The following is a 24483-nucleotide window of genomic DNA, read 5'->3' on the forward strand; positions in this document are numbered from 1 at the left end:
GAGGCAGGGCCAGTACTTGGAAGACTTGCTTGGAAGACTTTGCTGGTATAACTATGCCAGTACACTATACTGGCCAACCGCTGCTACTGGGGACACAGTTGATAGTGGTATCGCTTATTTCAGCTCCCTCAAGTGAAATAAACTATACCAGCAAAAGTGCAATTTTGCCAGTATAACACAGGAGTCTGGAACTGCAATGGAGCTGCTGCTCATCACATCCCCAACCAGCATAGATGGGCCAGCAAAAATTTTCAGTATAAACCTGGTCACAGCGAGAGACTCCCTACCCCAAAGTGCTTACAGTCACAATAGAGCAAGATGAAGGTTGAAAGAGGAAACAGACACACAGAGTGGGGAAGTGACTTGCCCAAGGCCTCAAAACAGGACAGTGGCAGAGCTGCGAATAGAACCAGGATCTCCTGTTTCCCACACCACCCTGCCTAGCTAAAAGCTCCTTTGTGACTGCACCTGCTAATTCTAGGAAACCCTTCCTCCTCCCCAGGCCCTCCAGGTCTCTCTTCCCCTTTGTACACACCCATAACATGTCACACCCCTCCCGGCTCTGTGGATGGTGACAGAACCAGGACACAAAAAGGGGTGACTGATGATTAGGCAGGAACATGCTCTCTTCCTCCAAGCTGCAAGAGGTACTTAATATAACAAAAGAGAAGGCTCTTAAATTTAATCCTTGGTACTCTAAAGACGATGTTTGCACACAGGGTGCTGCCGGGCAGGTAAGCATCATCGTCCCCACCTGTACCATGGGGACATGGAAGCTGAGAGAGGTTTAAAGGGCTTATCCAGGGTCACACAACAAGTCACTATCAAACCTGGATCTCCGGACTCCAAGGCCAAATCCAATCCTCAGTCTCACCCTGAGGGAAAGTATTTACTGCATCTGTGTCTCAATTTTCCCATAACAAAAAGTTGGGGCCAACCCTTGGGTTCTGAAGGTGGAGGAAGTAACCAGGGGAACAGCCATTTTAGACTTGATTCTGGCCAACGGTCAGGAATTGGTTGTGAATCTGAAGATGGAAGGCAGTTTGGATGAAGATACATTTCATGATTCTAAGGAAAGGAAGGAGTGAGACGCAGAATAAGGATAATGGACTTCAAATAAAGCAGGCTTCAACGGCCTCAGAGAGCTGGCAGGTAAGGTCCCATGGGAAGGAAATCAAAGAGATAAAGATGTTCAGGAGAGCTGGCAGTTTCTCAAGGAGACAATATTAAATGCAGAACTACCAACTATCCTGATGGAAAGGAAATACAGGAAGACTAGTGAGAGGCCAATATGGCTCCATCAGGAGCTCTTTAATGACCTGAAAATAAAAAGGAATCCTACAACAGGAGGAAACATGGCCACATTGCTAAGGAGAAGTACAAACTAGTAGCCCAAGCATGTAGGGACAAAGGCAGAAAACGTAAGGTACAAAATGAGTTACACCTAGCAAGGGACATAAAAGGCAATAAGACAAGGCTCTTTAAATACATTAGGAGCAAGAGAAAGATGAAGGAAAGTGGAGGTCCCTCCTTTGCAGGGAAGGAGAGCTAATGACTGATGGCATAAGAAGGCTGAGGTGTTTAATACCTATTTTGCGTCAGTCTTCATTAAAAAGGTTAGTGGTGACTGATACTAAACACAATTAAAAACAACAAGGGGAAAGGAATGAAGCCAAAATAGGGAAAGAACAGGTTAAAGAATATTTAGATAAGTTAGATGTATTCAAGTCGTCAGGGCCTGATGAAATTCATCATAGGGTACATAAGGAACTAGCTGAAGCAATCTCGGAATTATTAGCAATTATCTTTGAGAACTCATGGAGGATGGGTGAGGTTCCAGATGACTGGAGAAGGGCAAACATAGTACCTGTCTTTAAAAAGGGGAACAAAGAGGACCCAGGGAATTATAGTCCAGTCAGCCTACCTTCAATACCTGGAAAGATACTGGACCAAATTATTAATTATCAATTTGTAAGCACCTAGAGGATAATAGGGTTATCAGGAATAACCTGCATGGATTTATCAAGAACAAATCATGCCAGACCAACCTAATTTGTTTCTTTGACAGGCTTAGCAGCCTAGCAGATAGGGGGAAGCAAATGATGTGATATCTTGATTTTAGTAAGGCTTTTGACACAGTCCCACATGACATTCTCATAATGAAACTAGGGAAATGTGGTCTAGATGAAATTACTATAAGGTGGGTGCACAACTGTTGAAAGACTGTACTTAATGACTAGTTATCTATTGTTCACTACCAAACTGGGAGGGTATGTCTAGTGGGGTCCCACAAGGGTCTTTTCTGGGTCTGGTTCTAGACAATATTTTCATTAATGACTGGGATAATGGGGTGGAGAGCATGCTTATAAAATTTGATGATGACACAAAGCTGGCAGGGGTTGCAAGCACTTTGGAGGACAGGATACAAAGTGACTTTGACAAATTGGAGAACTGGTCTGAATTCAACAAGATGAAATTCAATAAAGATAAGGGCAAAGCATGATACTACATGACACTCTCCCACCGACATAGCACTGTCCACATCGGCGCTTTTGTCAGTGAAATTTGTTTCCAGCAGGGGGAGCGGGAGAGTGGGTTTCACACCCCGACCGACAAAAATGCTATTGTAGACAAAGCCTTAGATGAGATAGTAGGAAAAACTTTCTAACAATAAGAGTAATTTAACTCTGGACCAGGCTTCCAAGGGAGGTTGTGGAATCCCTGTCACTGGAGGTTTTAAGGACAGGTTGGCCAAACACTTGTGAGTGATGGTCTAGGCTTACTTGGTCCTGCCTCAGTGCAAGAGGCTGGAATTGATGACTTCTTGAGGTCCCTTCCAGCTCTACATTTCTATGAACCTTATGCACCACATCAGCCCCATTTGCGCTGGGGTGGGAAAACATACAAAAACCTTACAGAATCAGTAAACCCAAGTTCTAATCTTGGTTTTGACAACGACCAGTTGTGTGACTTTGGGTATGTCACTCACATATCTGGAATGTGCTGGCCTCAGAGATGTATTTGCATATGCGACTTCCCTGTGTTGTTTTTAATCTGCTGCTCAGAAAATGTAGAGTTGAGTAATCAAATTACATCAAAGAAAACTCCAACAAAAAAAACCCGACATGTCAGCCTTTTCCCCAGTTGCAACAATGATGAACAAATTGTTGACATCCTAAATAGCGCAATAGCAGTCTGCCAATTCGCTCCTTCCCCTTTGACGAGGGAGAAGAGAAACAGTGAACACAACCTGAGCTGCCATTTTGGGTCCAGAATAAACTTGAAGAGTTTACACTCTACAGCAGACTAGACTTCAATTCAGGACACAGTTAAGTGGCAGGTGAGCTTTCCCCAATAATTCCCAACAGCACTATGGAAAGAGACTCTTCAGAGAAAACAGCCAGTTCCTGTCAGCCTCTTTCATTTTATACCAATAGATTTCCTGTCTGAAGAGGAAGCCACAAGCTGTGTGGCTGAATCCATCCTCATGAATACATGTACCAAGGCCCAAATGCTTTGGAGCCTGAAGAGGAAGCTTCCATTAGCTAAAGATGGTTTCCACCAGCATCCTACACTTCTGCATTTTCTGAAGGGATCCTCTTACTTCACCTTCTCGTATGATCACCCCAAAGGGGAAGCACTCTGGATTCAGAAGGAAGTTCTGATGCAGCTTCCTATTCTGGGCTATGACTTCACCACCCTCCCACTGCTGAGATGCACGCATGTTATCCCTTCGCACTATGCAGCTGATCTGTGTGGTCACTAACAGCGAAGGACTTTGGTCTAGTCTGTACAGTACCAGGAAACGTAGAGAGAGTGCGTGTGTGAGTATTCGAGAGAAAAATAAACCACACACAAGTTATTCAGAGCCAAGAAATAACCACATTATCAAAAGGCAAATCACCCAGCAGTTACTCACCAAGAGAATTATCCAACTCACTACCAAAGGGTCTGCAGGATTTAAGGGGGGGGGCAGGGGAGCCTGTCAAAGGTTGGCAGAAGCTTGGAGAATGAAACTGATACAGACACAGGGGGTGGGAGGATTCACAGCCAACACCCCATGTCCACAAATGCCATCCCTCCTCCACAGCCATTGATACTCCCCACCCTTGTAGAACCAGTGTGGTTGCACCGTACAGAGAGAGGGCACGATTTGGACAGCCAAGAAGTAAAAAGATGCCCCCTCCTTGCACTAAGAGAAATCCAGATTCCCCTCGGCTCCCTGCATGTTGCAATGCAGTGGGGATTGGGGACAAGGGATCCACCACCTTCCCGGCAGAGGCTATTCCAACCTTGACATCAGAGTAGCAGTTGCAGATTGGCTGCCATAAAGTGTCCTAAAGAAAAGACTCCTTCCATCTCCATACCCAGAGGAATTCCCTAGGGCGCAGCCCTTCTGCTCAGCCTATGCACTGAGGCCAGGATTTGCAGTGCCTCAGAGAGTTCAGGTCTCACTGCTGTTTCAGGCTGTCTGCAGACTCAGGCAGGTATCACTGCCTCAGTTACACTGAGAAGGCTTTTGTCACAACCATAGTTGCTTAGGTCCAAAAGAGTCAGATGGGTAGATTCCCTGTACCTACTAGGGAAAATTTCTTGCTCTCCAACCTGCCAAGGGGATTCGTCAAGAAGAAACCATCAGTAGAAACCTTTTTATAGCAGAGCTGTGTGTCAGGTTTGATTCATAAAATATTCCCTGCTTCGAATTTACTGTTGTAACCTCATCACCAGATTAACATGTCTAAATATTTTTAGAGGTAATATTTCCTAATCACCCTATGACTCTTCAGTGTGGGAACTACAGTGTATTAATTAGCAAGCAAAGGCCAAAGACCTATGCCTGTAATTCACACCCTGTTTAGTCTACTGCATAATTGGGAAGTGTGAGAATCTGCCCTTGGACTGAAGATGCTAGAAAGGCAGGTGTGTTTTGTCATAAAAAATTCCTTAAGTCAGGCAGACCTCTCACCTCCCCGCAGCACACTTATTTTCTGTCCCTGCCACCTGCACAGAATACATGGTGTGGAACAAAGGTTTTATTGCTGAGTTTGGGATGTCCAGATTCCTCATGGAGGGCAAATTCAAGGAACATGGTAAGAACACAGTCCGCTTCACCTCCATTATCACTGGAAATACACTTCCAGCTTTTCAGAACAATCATCTGGCACTTCTGAAACAAATCTAATTGCGGATCTGAGGGCTGTTAAAGGAAAAGGCCAAAATGGTCTTGTTAACATCCAAAGGCTTCTGTGCCTGTACACGAAATTGCTAGTGTTATGTATAAGTATTAATCTGTATTTCAGTTGCAATGCTCCACATACTCTGACGACTGATACATGTAGTCTCTCAGGATTGAAAGTGTGCATCTGACCCCCTGGGGCCCCACCCCCAGCCCCGCCAGTTCTTCATGGCTGATTAAGGACAGTGGAGATATTAGGTGTCTATGACTGATAAGTGTGTCCCTGTGAAGGCCAGTCACACTTACATAAGCTACAATAAGACCCTTGCTCAAGAAGCCATCTTTAATGACCTTGTCATGATGCCAATGCCCTGTCTTTAAACTCCCTCCTTTGGGTAAAGTTTATGAGTCATTTTCTTGACCCATATCAGTATCGGTTATGGGTATGGAGGGTAGATAGCAGTGATATCAATAACTGCTTATGAGCTACCAACAGCAGACAAAGGTAGGGTTACCATATTTCGAGCCTCCAAAAGGAGGACACTCCACCGGACCCCGGCCCCACCCCCAGCCCCGCCCACGCCCCAACTCCGCCCCTTCCCCAAAGTCCCCACCCCTACTACGCCCCCTCCCCTGTTTCCCGCGAACATTTGATTCGCGGGAAGCCTGAAGCAGGTAAGGGGGGGTGTGGGGGGAGGAGGAGCGGCCCAGGCTGCCCCCCCCGCGTTTCCAGCCTGGGCCGGCCCCCGGCCGAGCACCCCCTGGCCCCGCCGGCCCCCGGACCCCCGGCCGAGCATCCCCCAGCCCCGCCGGCCCCCCGGCCCGCTCAGCACCCCGGCCCCCCAGCCCGCTCAGCACCCCCTGGCCCGGACCCCGGCCGAGCACCCCCTGGCCCCCCCGGCCCGCTCAGCACCCCCCAGCCCCGCTGGCCCCCCCGGCCCGTTCAGCACCCCCCGGACCCCCAGCCGAGCACCCCCTGGCCCCGGCAGCACCGGCCGGCGCTCGGCCCCGCCGGCCCCCCAGCAGCGCCGGCGCTCGGTGCTCCCGGTCCCCGGCAGCGCCGGCACTCTGCCCCGCCGGCCCCGGTCCCCCGGCAGCGCTGGCCGGCGCTCTGCCCCGCCGGCCCCCGGCAGCGCCGGCGCTCGGTGCCCCCGGCTCCCCGGCAGCGCCGGCACTCTGCCCCGCCAGCCCCCGGCAGCGCCGGCGCTCGGCCCCGCCGGCGCTGGGCGCCCCCGGCAGCGCCGGCACTCTGCCCCGCCGGCCCCCGGTCTCCCGGCAGCGCTGGCCGGCGCTCGGTGCCCCCGGCTCCCCAAAAGCGCCGGCACTCTGCCCCGCCGGCCCCCGGTCCCCCGGCAGCGCTGGCCGGCGCTCTGCCCCGCCGGCCCCCGGCAGCGCCGGCGCTCGGTGCCCCCGGCTCCCCGGCAGCGCCGGCACTCTGCCCCGCCAGCCCCCGGCAGCGCCGGCGCTCGGCCCCGCCGGCGCTGGGCGCCCCCGGCAGCGCCGGCACTCTGCCCCGCCGGCCCCCGGTCTCCCGGCAGCGCTGGCCGGCGCTCGGTGCCCCCGGCTCCCCAAAAGCGCCGGCACTCTGCCCCGCCGGCCCCCGGTCCCCCGGCAGCGCCGGCCGGCGCTCGGTGCCCCCGGCTCCCCGGCAGCGCCGGCACTCTGCCCCGCCAGCCCCCGGCAGCGCCGGCGCTCGGCCCCGCCGGCGCTGGGCGCCTCCGGCCCAGCACCGCCGCCCGCATGTCCTGATCTTCCCGGACATGTCCGGCTTTTGGGGATTTCCCCCCGGACGGGGATTTGGAGCCCAAAAAGCCGGACATGTCCGGGTAAATCCGGACGTATGGTAACCCTAGACAAAGGTAATGATACGCGCAGCTTTTATTAGCTTTTGATTCATAAACAGATTCAGAGATTCCAAGGCCAAGTGATCGTCTAGTCTGACCTCCTGTATGACACAGGCCATAGAACTCCCCCATAATCATTCTAGAGCAGCTCTTTTAGAAAAAATCCCATCTGGATTTTAAAATTGCCGGTGGTGGAGAATCAGGGCCAGCTCCAAGTTTTTTGCCGCCCCAAGCAAAAAAAATTTCCGGTGCCGCCCTCCCCCCTGCCCCTTCTCTGCCTCATTCCAACCCCTTCCCCAAATCCCCGTCCCCGCCTCCTCCCCTGTGCGTGTTCCTGCTTTTCCCCTCCTATCCCTCCCTCCCTCCCAGGCTTGCCTGGGAGGGAGGGGAGAGAAGCGGAGCAGCGGCGCGCTCGGGGGAGGAGGTGGAGGTGAGCTGGGGGGGTGGAACGGTTCCTCTGTCCCCCCCCAGGATTACTTCCTGTGGCCCTCCCCGTGCCCCCCACTGCCGCAGCTCACCTCCGCTCCACCTGCTCCTCTGAGCACGCCGCCACCGCTCCGCTTCTCCCCCCTCCCTCCCAGGCTTCCCGCAAAACAGCTGATTCACGCGGCAAGCCTGGGAGGGAGGGGGGAGAAGCGGAGCAGTGGCGCGCTCGGGGGAGCAGTGGCGCGCTCGGGGGAGCAGTGGCGCGCTCGGGGGAGCAGGCGGCAGTGGAGCGGAGGTGAGTTGGGGGGAGCAGTTCCTCTGCCCTCCCCAGGGTTACTTCCTGCGGCCCTCCCCGCACCCCCCACCGCCGCAGTTCACCTCTGCTCAGGGCCGGCTCCCAGCTTTTTGTGCCCCAAGCAACAACAACAACAAAAAAGGAGCCGGAGTGCTGCCCCTTGGAAAGTGCCACCCCAAGCACATGCTTGGAGCGCTGGTGCCTAGAGCTGGCCCTGTGGAGAATCCACCCCAGCCCTTGGTAAATTATTCCAGTGGTTAATTCCACTCAACGTTAAAAATTTACGCCTTAGTTCCAGTCTGAAATGGTCTAGCCTTAACTTCCAGCCATTGGATCCTGTTACACCTTTGTCTGATATTCTGAGGAGCCTGTTTTGAAACATTTGTTCCCACTAGACAAGATGGATCTTCCAAGATGGACTGAGAGACTCCCCAGTGGGCTCTTTCCTCCCCAAGCAGTCCCCAACTTGAGGTTCTGCAGGGTTCCATTTTGTGGCCTCCCCTCTGTTCAATGTGTACATGAAGCCATTACGGGAGACGATAAATAACTGTAGACTGCATGGTCACCCATATGCTGACGACCAGCTTTATGCATCTTTTTCAGCTACCCAGACTCTGGTGTCACTACACACTCAGTGTCTGACCAAGATAAGGATCCAGACGAAAGTGAACTCTTTACAGCTCAACCCAGATAGTTTAAGGAGTACTGCTTGTTGGTAGGAGGTCAGTTTAAAGGGTCACGGCTGCATCTACATCATCTATTGTGGGCATTACATACACCTTTTACCACAGTGGTTTACAGCTTTCATCTCCTTTTGGACTCATGAATGCCCCTGGAGTCTCACCATCTATGCTAAAGTCTCTGCAAAGGCTTCCTGTTCATTTCCGGGCACCATTCAAGGTGCTGGTGAAAAATCTTTAAAGCCTTGAATGTTCTGGGAGCCAGTTATCTAATATACACTATGCACTGTATTCTGTCACCCAATGCCCCACGAGTGCAGTTAAGATTGGCTGGGAAGCTGTTAACATCTGTTCCGAATACTCCAGGACTGGTGGTACAGCTACATAAGGGCACCTGCCATTCCATCACAGCCAGAGCATAGCCAAGTGTAAGGCTCTTATGCAAGATATTTAGGGGGTAAAGGTCAAAGATGGTCCAATGCTCAGGGAGTCACCCTAGGTCTTGAGAGACCCAGGTTCAATTTCCTGCTCTGTTACATGCTTTCTCTGGGACCTCTGGCAAATCACTTAGGGTGGGATCCATGAAGGTACTTAAGTCCCATTTTTAGGCAACACTGCAAAGCACAAAACTCCTCTCAGCTGCCGCCTAACCCTGCAGCCTGCCTCTAGGCACCTGAGCATCTGTCTCCCAACTAAGCCCCACAGCAGTTCACAAACTCAGATAGATAGGCATTCGGCTGCCTAAGTTGCATGTGGAGGCCCCGTCCAGCAGGTAGCCTGTGAGTATGCCTACCAGATCGAGCCCCTCAGGCGAGTACACGCAAAATAGCTGGGGAGGCCCTCCCTTATAGCCTTTAGCCTAGTGGACAGGGTACTAACCAGGCTGGGGGAGACCCCAGGTTCAAGTCTCCCCGGCACCTGAAGGGGAGAAGGGATTTAATCAGGGATCTGCCACCTCTCAGGTGAGTGCCCCAGCCACGAGGCCACAGGATAATTCTGATGTGAGGCTCCCTCAAGCACTCCTATTGAAGTTGTTCCATTTTAATTAACAATGGCATACTTAAATATTACTGAGGCCAGAAAAAGAGTTGGAATGATTATAGCCTAGTGTCTGGAGCACTCAATTGAGAGGTCCCTGTTCAAATCCCTTCTCCCTCCTTCAGTCGGGGGGACTTGAATGGGGGGGGGGTCTCCCACATCCTGGGTGAGTGCCCTATCCACTCGGCTAAAGGTTATAAGAGAAATCTTCCTTCTCCTCCTGCAGCCCCATTTGGTTTAGGCCCTGACCACAATTTAGGCCACCGGACATCCCTCTTCCTCCACTTCTCCAACAGTGATCCAATATGAATCACAAGCAGAGATAGGCATTTTCCGGTAGCCCAGACTTAGGCACCTATTTCCAAGAGAGGAGCAGGGCCTAGGTGGGGCTCCTCTTGTCAGCATGTCTTATTGGCTAGCTTAGGCAGCTCCCTGCCCAGCATGCTGGATCTTGTGGATTGCTTAGGCTCCTATCTCTCCCTGTTCATCCTATAGGGAGCCTAGGCACCTAACTCAGCTTGGTGGATCGCAGTGTTGTTCCTATGATTTTCTAGGTACCTAAAAGTTAGGTGCTGCAATGCCCAGGATTGTATCACCTAAGTCCCTTCATGGATTCTGCCCTTAGTCTCTCAGTGCTTCAATTCTGGATCTGCAAAATGGAAATAACAGCACTTCTCTACTTCAGAGAGGTGTTGTGAGGATAAAACACATTAAAGATTGGGAGGAGCTCAGACATTATGATACAAGTGTGCAAGATAGATTCATCTGGTTTTGCTTTAACTTGGTGTGTCTGCAAAGTTTGATTTGGAAAAATGACAACAGAAGTCAACCTTTCTGTAGGTGGCCACAGCAGCTAGAGTTCTCCAAGGGTATCCACTGTACCTTCACTTTTGGGCAAATGAGGTGTAAACTTTGTAAAGACGCATCCAGCTACTGTAATGAAGAGCAGTCTATAAATCGAAGAACCGGGCAGGTAGTAAGACGCGTACAACATGCAGATTCCTACCATAAAAAAAACCAAGCTTGTTCCCACTTTCATCATAAAGAATGTGTACTTCATAATCACCCAGAGTCAATTTTTTTTTAACAGACATTTCATGGACAACTTATATTAGATGATTGACAGTGTAGCCAAAACCAAAGAGTGAGTAAATTCCAAATTAAATATGACTTTAGGGCTGATGAAAGGTTCTGGATTGACAATCCTGGTTGACAAAGTCCAACAGATACACAACAGGCAGCACAGACTTCATCTCCCCATGGACCCCATCATAGATGTATGCCCTTGAGACACCAGGCCATAGGTGAAATCCTAGCTCCACTGAACTCAATGGCAAAACTCCTGTAGACTTCAATGAGACCAGAATTTCGCCCCATATCTTCAATGGATGTAAATCAGTATAACTCAATGGAGTTACACCACTCTGTTGCTACTGAGCCCCCAGCCCAGCCCCTCAAGAAAAGAAAGATAGTCCAATCTTTAATTCGATCCTTAACACCTCTATTGAGGCTACCAGTAAGATTGCCAATGACAAGTAAGGTCTGAATCAAAAAGAGAGGCTCAATATACCCCAACCCTCTAATTCACTCAGTTCCCCAAGAGTTGTACAGGCAACAGGGTTCTTCTTTGCTCTTGTTTTAAGTAGCTCTCCGAGCTATTAAGACTATAACCCTGACCTCACAGAACAGCTTACATCGCTTCTTGGTGGGAAAGTTTAGAGACAGGCAGGTGAGGTTGCACCAAAAGTTAGCAAAATGTGACCACAGCACCATTTTAGTTATTTCAGAGTAAAACCACTAGTATAAAATGAACAGAAACATTCGCATTATAATTCTGTTGATTAGACTCAGTAGCCACTGAGGTTTGCTCTAGGGCTTTTAGTCCCTTCAGAAATGGGACAGGATGACCTCACTAAGGACTGAACTGAAAGTCAGAGAGAAAGATTTCTGTTTGCAATGGAGCTACTGAACTGGAGGGGTCAGAAGAAAAGTGCATCCTACTCCAGTTCTGGGGCCAGACTCTGTTCTCAGTTACACCAGGTAATTCTGGGGTAACCCCCTGGCTTTAAAAACAAAGGGATTTTACTTCCATGGAATAGCTCTGGGTTCGCCCCAGATACCAAAGAGCAGAGACTGGCCCCTGGTGCCTTGCATAGCTGCATGGCACAGCTGATGCAAGAGGTGCTATCACAGTAGCACAAGCCTTTCCAAAGTGAACAGTCTGTGTAGCAGAGCTGGGTAGTGGTGCTGGCACCTCACTATGCGGTTTCTTACCTGCAGAACTGCTCCGGGGGTCCTGGTGCCCTCCTTGCAGACAGAGCCTTTGGGCTACCAGGGTATATTTTTCATTTTGGAGGAAGAAATTGGAAGGGGCCAAGAGGGGCTGGAGGGCAGGGGAAGTGGGGCTGGAACCCTACATGTGTTAAGGAGGGAATGGGGCTAGAACCCCACATTTTGGAGGAGGGGAGCTGGAGCTGCAGGATCTTTATTCTCAGCAGAGGGCTCCTAGCTACAGATTAAACTGAGCCCAACCCTCACTGTCCTGAGACCCAAATGCCAGCCAGCCACAACTGTCTGATAGAGACATTCCCCCCTCCCTCAAAACAACGTCTCCCTCCAACACACCCACATGGGGACAAACAGGAGAGAGGAGAGGAAATGCCACAAGAGGTTGAGGATCTCTCCTCTCAAGGGAAGGATGCGTGAGAATGTCCCTGGGGAAAGGGGGATGCTAAAAAAGCCCAGCCCTTTGTGGGCTCAGTGCTTCTCACTGGTTGCCTGGCACCAGATGCCCAGTTGCCAGGTACCATCGGGGTACCCAATATTAAATTGATGGGGAATTGGTGCGTGACAGAACCACACGGTGGGAGCAGCGGATGAAGGGATAACTGGTGCTGTCTAGAAGATCCTTGTACTTGTAACATGCTAGGCCAGCAATGTGTAGGCATGGGTCCTGGCAGGGCGCTAGTCACCAGGGACAGGTTTTCCCTCTCATGGTGTGTGCCAATGGTGGGAGGAGAAGGGGAAAATCAAGCAGTGAACTCACCAGGAAGGCATTTAACATGAGCAGGGGTGGGGAGCTGTGTATGGTCTGTGACTTCCCCCCTTTGGCCCCCCTGAGACAGTTTCCCACTCTAGACTTCTGCTTTTGGTTTCAGGCACGCTCACTCACACCCCTTAGAACAGCACAACAGCTCTTACAGCCCTTTCCACCATTCATAACTAACACCCAAACGCAGGGCAGTTACAGTTTTACTGGGCCCAACCTCCCCAGCCCCCTGCCCACCCACCCCAATCACATGTTTACACCGGTCAATTCAGCTTTGCCTTCCTTTGATCTCCTCCCCCTACTCCAACTTGGCAAGTTACTACAGATGCAGAGATCACACTGATGGGTGGAGCTTACCAACAGAGTCAATTGATAGAGCAGGTTGTGAAACACAGGAACTTACGTGATGTTATCACAACCATCTACAGAGTGTGGCATAAATCTCTCTAATTATTGCACAGATACGTTCGAATTCGCTGCAGATAAAATGAGAGCAGTTTTATGGGAATACAAAGAGTTAAATTCACACAGATCTTTTTAAAAAATCATTTTCAGAAATCTAGCAATATGCATCACTTGCCCCCTGGCACTGTAGGCCAAGGAGGTCTTTGCTGCTCTCACAATTTGTCCCCACCTCTCTCTGTCAAGGCATGTTTTCCCCAGTGATAATAATTTACATTACAGCTATTAGGACTTGCTCAGTATTAACCCTCAGGCCCGGCCTTAGGGAAAATGGTGTCCTGGGTGAACTTGTATTTTGGTGCCCCCATTGGTGTGATGCCCCCCCATTGTCCCTGGCCCCCGTGGACTTCCCAGGCTCTCCAACCCCTGTGCCCCCCTACTGCACTCCTAACTCTGGTCACCCCTCCTGCATTCCTAACCCCGGCACTGTGCCCCCTTTGCCCCTAATCCCTGCCCCCTCCTTCACCCTAACCTCTACACTATGCTCCCTACACTCCCTTCCTGTGCCCCTAACCACTGCACTCTGCCCCTTCACCCCTAATTCCTGCACTCCCCACCTGCACCCCAACCCCCTCCCACCTGTGCCCCTAATCCGCGCACTGTCCCCATTCACCCCAATCCCTGCCCCCCCAAACCCCTAACCCCTACACTGTGCCCCTGCACCCCTAACCTCTACCCCCTCCTGTGCTCCAACCCGTGCACTGTGCCCCCTTTGCCCTTGACCCCCCTGTGCCCACTTGGGGAAACTAACCTGGATGCACGGAGCAGCTGGCATTGTTGCTCGTTCACCCTCTCCAGTGCTGCTCCTCCGCGCCCGCCTAAGGGCTGTGAGGGAGCGGGGAGTGAGGAGCGACATCAGGGATCCCTGCGTCCCAGTCACTTTCCCCACCTCGGTTGCAGGAGGGGAGGGCAGAGAGCAGCAGCTCCTGATGCTCGCCTCACAGCATAGCCCAGGTGGGGAAAGTGACCTTGATGCATGGAGCGCTTGGTCTTGCTCCTCGATCCCCACCTCACAACTCCCTAGGGGGGGCACATAGGAACACTGGGGGGAGCAGTATCTGCACCACTGCTCGCCCTGCCACCCCATGTTCCTCTGCTGTGAGGAAGCAGGGAGAAATCTGGAGCCCCTCCACCCCCACCCCACCCAGCGCTCCCCTGCCAGCTGGGAGCAGTTTCTGATTTTACCCCAGCAGCATGCACTTCTGTGCTGCCACATGGCGCCCTCTTGACCATGGTGCCCCTGGTGGGTTGCCCGGGTGGCCCACCCCTAAGGCTGGCCCTGTTATCCCTCCATTTTCTCCTTGGTTGGCCATGAGGTCGGACACCATAAGAATGTCCTTCTAAGAGAAACTTAGCTGATTGGTCTTTCATCATCCTAACCCTATCCCCTAAAGCTGTTTCGCTACATTTACTATACTTGGTTCTCCACTATACTCTCACCGTTCCCTATTAGATCTTGTCCACACATCATTCTCCCTTACTGGACCAAAAATTCATCTCAACGCTTTATTTCTGAAGGTATTTAGCGGTTTTTCTTCCTTCTTAGTAAGTGCTCAGGTATCCCATCCTTAAAAAACAACAGACCTTATCATGGTCTCTTGTCTATCTGAAGCTTGGTCTTTCTCAGAAGTGGGTAGCTGAAAATTCTCTGCATTGTTATTGGTAATTAATGCTCCTAGGTATTTAAAATGGTTTAACTTGTTGATATCGAGGAGTACTGACAGCTAGGTAAGCTTGTCCAAGATTTTCTCACCAGCTCACAACCATATATTACATTTTATCTTCATTGACCTAAGTTGCATTTTTCTTGCTGCTTCCTTCACATCTCTAGTCATCCTTTGTACCACATCATCTCTCTCTCTCTCTCTCTCTTACAATAGCCAGGCCACCAGTATATCCAAAAAGGAGGTACAGCCCATTTAAAGTCACCCCATCCTAAGAATTCTGCAATGATTGTACTGCTTTCCACAGCCACATTAAAGAGTATGAGGGATTGTGCATCTCCCTCCCTGAGTCCAGTGTTGATGTCAAATAGGGCAGATTTCATAGAGTTTAAGTCCAGAAGGGACCGTTAGATCATCTAGTCTGACCTCCTGTATATCACAGACCATTCAATTTCACCTACTTACCCCTCTACTGACCCCAAGAATTTGTGTTTGACTAAAGCATATTCCATCCTCAGACTCTACTTTTTGAACCCTCAAAAATATGTATTGATAGGATCAATTATATAAGGCAACTGGGGAAAACAAGACTTCAGTGTCATCTAGGAGTTTGGGTGACTTCAAACTAGTGCTTTGGCTATTATAACTATATGCTTCCGTGTTAGAGACCTGAGTTCAGACATAAATGCATAACATCTTGTCCACGGGACTAGTGAAGTCTGGAAGCACCATGAGGTACTTTGCAGGCTTTCAGAAGTTAAAAGACACTAATCAGGGGACACCTTCTTCCCAGCAGACAACCTCCCCACAATTAACTAAGCAACATGAATGATGAGATTTCACAGAAAGCAGGTCTAGCTTTAGATGCCAGCAGCAAGAACATAAGAATGGCCATACTGGGTCATACCAAAGGTCCATCTAGCCCAGTATACTGTCTTCCAACAGTGGCCAATGCCAGGTGCCCCAGAGGGGATGAACAGAAAACGCAATCATCAGGTGATCCATTCCCTATCTCCTATTCCCAGCTTCTGGCAAACATAGGTTAGAGATACCATCCCTGCCCATCCTGGCTAATAGCCATTGATGCACCTATCCTTCATGAATTTACCTAGTTCCTTTTGAACCCTGTTATAGTCTTGGCCTTCACAACATCCTCTGGCAAAGAATTCCACAGGCTGACTGCATTATATGAAGAAATACTTCCTTTTGTTTGTTTTAAACCTGCTGCCTATTAATTTCATTTGCTGACCCCTAGTTCTTGTGTTATGAGAAGGAGTAAATAACACTTCCTTATACTTTCTTCACACCAGTCATAATTTTATAGATGGGGTGACCACATCTGCACGCGGACTATGGGGAATCAGCACAATGTGATACTGACCAGGACAGAACTGTTTGCAGAATGGTTACAAAGGAGATGTGCAAACTATCACTTCCTCCAGGCTTATTTTTAAAACATCTTTCTTGGTATTAGCGCTGTCACAGGACAAGCTCTATTTTTGTTTTTGATGTACAGAAAGATAGGGGGGAATTCCACTCCCGACCCTCTAAAGCGATGAAGGAGGATTCTGATCACGCTGAGAAATAATGTTGCTAATTTTGCCCCATCAAGTCATCTCCAGCACAGACTGCAACAAATCCGTACCTTGCCCACCAGACCAAATCCTCCTCCAAGAGACTCTCCTCCGCGTAAGCTATTCCACATAGAAGCACAGAAATGTTGGGCTGGAAGGAACCTTGAGGGGCCATCTAGTCGAGCGGTTCTCAACTGGGGGTCCGCAGCCCCCAGCCGCTTTCAGGCAGAAAAATCAGAGCACTGAACCCCAGCACCCCAAAGCAGAAGCCCTGAGCATCCTCTGCCAGGCCCTGGGGCTTTTAAAACATGTTGGGGGGGCCTCAGAAAAAAAAAGGTTGAGAACCCCTGCTCTAGTCCATCCACCTGCACTGAGGAAAGAACATGCATACCTAGAGCATCCCTGATAGGTGTTTGTCCAGCCTGTTCTTAAAAACCTCCAATGACGGGGATTCCACAGCCTCCCTCGGAGCCTATTCCAGAGCTTAACTACTCTTAGAGATAGAAAGTTTTTCCTAATATTTAACCAAAATCTTCTTTGCTGCAGATTAAGCCCATTACTACTTCTCCTACCTTTTGTGGACATGGAGAATAATTGATCACCATCCTCTTTATAACAGCCCATAACATATTTGAAGACTGTTATCAGGTATCCCCCTCAGTCTTCTTTTCTCAAGACTAAACATGCCCAGTTTTTTTAACTTTTCCTCATAGGTCAGCGTTTCTAAACCTTTTATCATTTTTGTTGCTCTCCTCTGGGCTCTCTTCAATTTGTCCTCATCTTTCCTAAAGTGTGTACCTGTGGAGGGTTCATGCCGGGGCTCGACCCTCCTGGGCAGGAGGGGAGCCACACCGACTCACGACCAGTGGGGCAGCGGTATAGGTCGCTGGGTCAGTGCTCCGGCCCTTTGGCACAGGGCTGAGGGACACACAGTTTAGGGAGCTCAAGCCCTCTGGTGCAGGGGCTGAGCAACAGTACAACAGTTAGGGAACTCAGGCCCTTTGGTGCAGGGGCTGAGCGTTGGGTGAGGGGGAAGCCTGCCACCCGTGAGTGGGGTGGCAGGGGGGGGACGCAGGCCCTCCCACTCCACTGCGTCCCAGCCCAGGGCCCTAGCAGCGGCCACTGCGGGTCAGTGGGGTGTCCTGACCGAAACACACTTGACATCGGCTTGTACGTGGCTACAGCCTGACCGGGGTCGGTTCCCCCTCAGGGCCTACCTCGTCCGTGGCACCGGGCCCAGTCCAATCCACCAGCATGGGCTCCTCTCGGCCGGGGCTGGGTGGCAGGTCCGGCAGCTCCTCGGGGAAGTCCGGCCAATTGGACTCGGGCAGCTCCTCCGGGTAACAGCAGGGGCAGAGGGGCCCTAGTGGCGTCTCGCCTTCGGGGTTGGTGTGGGTGAGTTCCAATGGCTCCTCCCAATGATGGGAACGGGCAGGCTCCGGTGGCTCCTCCTCGTAGTGGGCTCGGGGCAGCTCCGGCCAGTTAGGGCAACGGAGGGGAGCCACACCAACTCACTACAGTGCCCAATACTGGACACAGTACTCCAGTTAAGCCCTCACTAGTGCCAAGTAGAGAGGGACAATTACCTCCCATGTCTTACATATGACACACCTGTTAATATACCCCAGAACATTAGCTTTTTTCACAACTGCATCATACCATAATACATTTATGATTCACTATAACCTCCAGATCCTCTTCAGCAGTACTACTCCGTCAAGCCAGTTATTCCCCATTTTGTATATGGGGACTTGATTTTTCCTTCCTATATGTAGTACTTTGCACTTCCTAAATGTAGTACTTTGCATTTGTCTTTATTGAATTTCTTCTTGTTCATTTCAAACCAACACTCTAATGTATCCAGCCTGTTTTGAATTCTAATCTTGTCCTCCAACGAGCTTGCAACCCCTCCCAGCTTGGTGTCATCCATACATTTTATAAGTGGAAATGAAAATATTGAGCCCAGGACTGACCCCTGTTGGACCTCACAAGATACACCCTCCCAGTTTGACAGCAAGCTATTGATAACTACTCCTTGAGTAATTTTTTGTCAACTAGTTTTGCTCCCACATTACAGTAATTTTACCTAGACCACATTCCCTTGTTTCCTTATGAGAATGTTATGTGGGACTGTGTCAAAAGCTTACTAAAAATCAAGATATATCACATGCTAATCTCCCAGACAGGCAACACAGAGTAGTCTTCAAATGGGAGACGCACTCACTTTTTGTTTTTGTTTTTATAAACAAACATGCATCTTGCCAGAAAGCAGCTAAATGCAGAATGGACCTATATTCTTCTCACCAGCTCTGTATTCTAGATATCATTTCTAGGAAGAAGGTATTCCCTCCCACGTTACTTTACTAGAGGATTCCTTCCAACTGTTACAAGTGTCAAAAATTTAGGGCAGTCAGAAAAAGACATCTCAGCTCTTTAGATTGATTCATAGCATACAGGTAACCTTCTAATATCTTAATGAGGAGATCTATTGGTCTCTGAAATAAGCTCCTAAGGGAAACTATGGAAGCCCTATTGCTTAAGAAATTTAAAAACTAGACTGGAAAAGACTGCTGTGGTATAGGGAACAAATATGCACTGATAGAAAATGGGCTAGATGTGGGAGATAGAAAAGACCTAATAGGTCTCATCTATGGTTACTTAAAAGCTACCACTCACTATATGCTGGGATTTCTTCTTTCTGAAGTGCAGCTCTACTCTGAAAAGTAACTTTGTAAAAACAACACCATGGTGCTCCTTGTTTCTCATTGCACAGTAATTCTAGATCAATTGTGCTCAATTTACAAATCAAAAGATGTTTTAACTGTCAGTCCTCCAGGTTAAGCCTAGGATCTGAGTCTCAAGCTGATTTCTTCCTTTCTCAAGCATCTTCACCGGTAATAAAAAGTCACATAGTATAAGATATGTCCTTGGCAACAGCTGTCCTCACAAAGATTGCTCTCAGTAATACCTGAGCAGTCCCACTGCCTTTTACGGAGTTGCACAGGTATAACTGAACTCGGTAACCATCCTGTTGAACACAATCCAGTTCACTCCTCTATCGCTGTGTGTGATATGTCAGGCTAACTGTGGTGGGTGGCAGCTTGTTTTCCTCACAGCAGCAATGACTCCAAACACAGACACATATCTGATTTGACGATTAAGTAAAGGTCAGTACATAGTCACTTTTCAGAGAGAAAATGCACTTATTCCTGGCATCAATTACAAAAAAAGAAACCCACCTTGGCTACAGGATGGAAGAGTTTATTTTAGCACATATCAGTCTTTATCATAGCAGTGAAGCTTAGTTTCACTTGGTATGATACTCTCAACTACAACTTCAGTATCAAGCCTGAAGAAGATTTAACTTGAGATAGCGGTGGGGTTTGACATTTCCACTTCTGGGATTGAGCATTCCGTCACTGGCACGCAATGGAAACTCCTCCATTGCTATTCACAAGGCATAGGAAAGGGAACTGTTAAGGAAGTTATAAAGCACCTGGACACTTTTATAATACCTAGCTTCTTATCCTGCTAAAGCAACACTCCCTAACCTGGGGAGCATAGAGCAGCGGGGATGGGGAACACTGCAGGACCCTGAGCCTGCCCCAGACCTACTGGGAAAATGTTTAAAAGTGACCCAAATCCATTCATAGAGTCTAAATCCAAAAGCACTACCCCTAGAGGCTAAGGGACCACTGCAATCATCGAGCCTGAGCTCCAGTTTAAACACAGGCAACAGAAGTTCTCTGAAATAACTCTTGTTTGAACTAGAACCTATCCTGAAGGCACAGGACAATTACTGGCATTTGAAAAGGCTTGTTGGGGATTTGAACCCAGGACCACTCCCACATGCAAGGTAAGAATTATATGCCTATACCAACAAGCTACTCATAGGTGGCAGGTGAAGCTTCCCCTGGGGAAGGCTAGCTCCCTGCCCCACCTCTTCTGCCCTTGGCCCTACCCCAGACCCTCCCCACTTGCCGTGTCCCGCCACAAGACCCCCAACCTGCCTGGTCCCTCCTCGCCTGCCTCATCCCTCCTCACACACCCCTGGCTGCTATGAGACCCCTCTTCCCACCTGCCCACCCCCCTCCCCTGCCATTGGCTCGCTGCATCCCTCTTCACACCTCCTGCCCCAACGGGGGAAAGTGGGTGAGGAGAAATGCGGTGGTGATCTCTGGGAGGGAGGGGTGGTGTAGTAGAGGAAGACTTACCAGACAGGCAGCAAAAGCAGGCAGTGGGGGACTCAGGGAAGGGGCAGAGCAGGGAGGGGAAGAGGTGTGGCCACCATGGCCCAGGTGTCTGGCAGCGATTGCACCAGGGAAGGCTTAGCCTTCCCTGGCCTTTTATAACCCACCGCCCATGAAGCTACTTCTCATGATGGCCTCAACACATCCAGCCACAGAAGCAGCTACCCTGGGGTACAGGCTCAGAAAGCAAGCTCCCCTGGATCAAGTTTTGCTTCCCTGCACTTGTGGCACTATGCCCAGCCACTTGCCCAAGTTCTGCCCAGCTTCAAAGGGTCATCCATGGATACCCACAGCAGCAACAAAGGAAAGATAAAAGGAGAGGGCAGAAGAGAGGACACATGGCAACAGCTCCACCAGAACAGAGCATTAAGGGAAAACCAGAGTTTTAACATGTGAGAGGTACATGTGGGTGGTCCCATCATGTAGGTTTGTACCACTGAAAACAGCGATACTGCAATACCATGTAATCATCCCCCTCCCATTATTTCACTGCTCCACTGGCCATCCGGCTTCATTTCTCTCTCCAAAGTGCTCCTGTCTACAATTAAAAGCCCCAGAGACTTTGCACGTAAAAGATAACATGGTACGTCATTTCCCTTCCTGCCAATTGGCTGTACTGTTTGCATTATGGTAGCACATCGAGACCCAGTTGAGATCAGGGCCCCTTTGTGTTGGGTGCTGTACATATGTATAATAAGAGACATTCCCTTCCCAAAGAGACTACAGTCTAAAAGGCAAGACAGATAAGGAGGTCAGAGGGGAAAAAACAGAGGACGGTTAAATGAATTGCCCAACACCACATAGTGGGGTGGGGAATAGAACCCATATCTCCCATGTGCCAATCCAGTGCTCTACCCACAACTCTACATTGCCTCTCTTTGGTGAATTCCATGGTATGAATATAGAGTGATGACTTTGCCCAATTTAGTTATTTTTAAAAACTAGCTTACATATGCAGTTTGTGTTGGCTTAAGTTCTCTAGTGGTGAAACAAAGACACTGCAGGACAGAATGGTCAGGGGAAAAAAACAGCCCTAATGTTCCTGAGTGTTTTTTTTAAACTCCTAAGGTACAAAACAGATTTGCTTGAAATTTAATGGAAAAACAAAAAACAAAACAAAAAAAAAACAAATTAAAGCTTTACCTTAAGGCCCTGTTTCTAAAACTCCCTTTGTGTAAACATTTCCCACTGAGAGGGAGCCCTAAGTGGTAACACAGACACTCTTTCAACTGCTGCTGTCATTGTTATCAATCATTTAGATCTGCTCCTAGCAAGGTTAAACTGAGTGGTACTGAAAGCCATGTCAAAAGCCGACACCTCATCTATGCTAGGGTTCCTATCACTACTGACCTTTGGCTAAGCCACTGTTAGCAACAGTGAGAATTTTTTCAAAAGTTCCCCTAGTACAGACAGACCCTGAGAGTAAATTCTGGTTCTGATCCACATTTGTTTTCATGACTGACAAAGGGGTTTAAACCCAATTTCTCCTGCAAAATTGCATGCAACTGCAACTATGGATCTGACAGCAACATCTGTACAGTCTACAGCTGAAGATGAAGCCACTCCACCTTCTGACCTGAAGATGGGCTAGGGTTAGCATAGTCTTCCTAATTTCTAAAGGTGGGGTGGGTTTTAATATCCAACATCCATCTAATTACCCACCCAGTCAAGCCAGCATCAACCAGGGCTCCACAATACCAAAAGAATCAAGGAATTCTGCGTGTGTCACCTTCAGCATTCTCTGGAACAAAAGAGTACAAGAATAGAAGGAGTCTATACAAGCCCAGGTCTGCTTTTTTGGATAATACAAGAAGCAGCTAGGGAATGAAATACATAATACGAGGAGCAGCTAGGGAATGAAACCTATTTATATACCAAAGCTCCAGTCCTGCAATGTCATCTAGATGAGCAGATCCCAGCACACACCTGAAGAGAGGAAGGATGTCCCAGGGGTTAGGGTGCTAGGACTTAACAGACCTGGGTTCAAGTCCCTCCTCTATAGGGTTACCATACGTCCGGATTTTCCCGGACATGTCCGGCTTTTTGGACTCCAAATCCCCGTCCAGGGGGAAATCCCAAAAAGCCGGACATGTCCGGGAAAATCGGACATCTGGCCGGGGGCTCAGGGGCCTGGCCGGCGGTGCCGGGCCGGGGGCTCGGCCGGCGGTGCTCGGGGGGGCCCGGGGCCGGGCGGCTCGGCCTGCGGTGCCGGGGGGGGGGCCGGGGCCGGGCGGCTCAGCCGGCGGCTCGGGTGCCGGGTGCCGGGCCGGGGGCTCGGCCGGCGGTGCTGGGGGGGCCCGGTGCCGGACCGGGCCGGGGGGCTCGGCCGGCGGCTCGGGTGCCGGGCCGGGTGCCGGCGGTGCTCGGGGGGGGCCGGTGCCGGGCCGGGCCGGGGGGCTCGGCCGGCGGCTCGTGTGCCGGGTGCCGGGCCGGGTGCCGGCGGTGCTCGGGGGGGCCGGGTGCCGGGCCGGGGGCTCGGGGGATGGGCTGGGGACCTGCGGTGCCGGGGGTGGGCCGCGCCTCCTCCCCCCCCACCCCCTCACACACACACACACCCCCTTACCTGCTTCAGGCTTCCCGCGACTCAAATGTTCGCGGGAAGCAGGGGAGGGGGCGGACACTTTGGGGAGGGGGCGGGGTTGGGGCGGGGCTGGGGGCGGGGCTGGGGCCCCTTTAAAGTGTCCTCCTTTTGGAGGCACTAAATATGGTAACCCTACTCCTCTATTACAGACTTCCTGTGTCACCTGGCCAAGTCACTTTGGTTCTGTCTCCACTGCAGTCAGAGGTGTGACTGCAGCACATGTAGAAATACCCATGCTATCTTTGATCTAGCTAGCTCAAGTAACAACAACAGCAGCGAAGCTGCAGCAATATGAGCTAGCTGCTTGAGTACACACCCAGAGTCCTGGATGGGCTTATACAGCCCATGCTGCCGCAGCTTCACTGCTATTGTCATTAGAGCTAGCTAGAGCAAAGCTGTCTCAGGTACATGCCCGCGTGCTTCAGTCACACCTCTGATTGCAGCATAGAGATACCCTTAGTCTCTCTTTTGCCAAAGTGCCTCATCTGTACAGTGGGGATAACAGCATTTCCCTGTCTCACAGGGGTGATGTGAGGCTAAATATCCGGCAGGAGGGGGAAGACAAAGATTGGAAGGTGCTCATACTACGCTGCTGAGAGCCACAGTGCCTTCAATAGTTCATTGCAGGGGAGGAATTTTAGGGACTGAGATGTTACCTAATTTTGCAAACGCCTAGAACCTGAGGTCACCACCACCAGCACTCACAAAACTTTTATAAAGGTACTTTATTGATATCAGTTTGGAGTAGGGCGGTAACCCTTTAAATAGTTAGTGAGCCCACTATGTTCTACTTTAAAAAACTCAGCCAGAGCTGCAGTATGTCTGAGTAATTGGGCCCCGCATGTTGTGTTCAATGAGTTATTTGGAGCCCCACTGTGCCCCTGTGGTTTCTTCAGACTACTGTGTCTTTTGCCCTTCACCCAGCCACAACAGCGACCCAGACTGGATCCACCTTAAAATGATTCTAACCTGGTGGAGAATCTCCTATGGACTCTCAAGTGTCTCAGCAGCAATTTAAGCCCTGATCTTTCAACTGGATCTATATGGCCAGACCCAAGGACAGCCCCACATATGTCTAGAGCATTCTGTGGGGGGTCCATTTGCACAGATCCAATGCAGGATGGCCGTCTCATTGTATTAAAAAGGCATGATTTATAGTGCTATAATATGTTCTATCAGAATTGCAGTCCTATCTTAATCCAAGAACTGCAACTTCATTACCCAAATGGATCATGCTGCCTCTTATATGAAGGAGCTCAGTCTTCCTCAGTTCACACTGAGCCATTATTTGCCAAGTTTAGCAACACAAAAGCACTGCTAGTGAAGAAACACATGTGCAGCTTCACTTATACAGATTGCCAGAAACAATGAGAAAAAGGAAATGCCACCTGAAAGGATGAGAACTTGTTTGTGGCATAGCCTCTGATTCAAGGATATGGTTTAA

General features: G+C 50.1%; 1 protein-coding gene across 3 annotated transcripts in view; it reads right to left on the reverse strand.

The window, feature by feature from the left end:
- The window catches only part of PIK3R5 (phosphoinositide-3-kinase regulatory subunit 5), a 106522-nt gene that overhangs the window by 76510 nt on the left and 5529 nt on the right, over positions 1-24483 (reverse strand). Inside the window, exon 1 of one of the 3 annotated variants that reach the window (XM_065563335.1) lies at positions 20423-20512. The exons of the other annotated variants lie outside the window; for them this stretch is intronic. The gene's annotated coding sequence lies outside the window, so the exon portion shown is untranslated. Of the gene's footprint in view, positions 1-20422; positions 20513-24483 lie in introns of those variants that run through there. 3 annotated transcript variants of the gene reach the window in all.

This window comes from Chrysemys picta, chromosome 12 (assembly GCF_011386835.1).
Source record: "Chrysemys picta bellii isolate R12L10 chromosome 12, ASM1138683v2, whole genome shotgun sequence".
Classification (NCBI taxonomy): domain Eukaryota; kingdom Metazoa; phylum Chordata; order Testudines; family Emydidae; genus Chrysemys; species Chrysemys picta.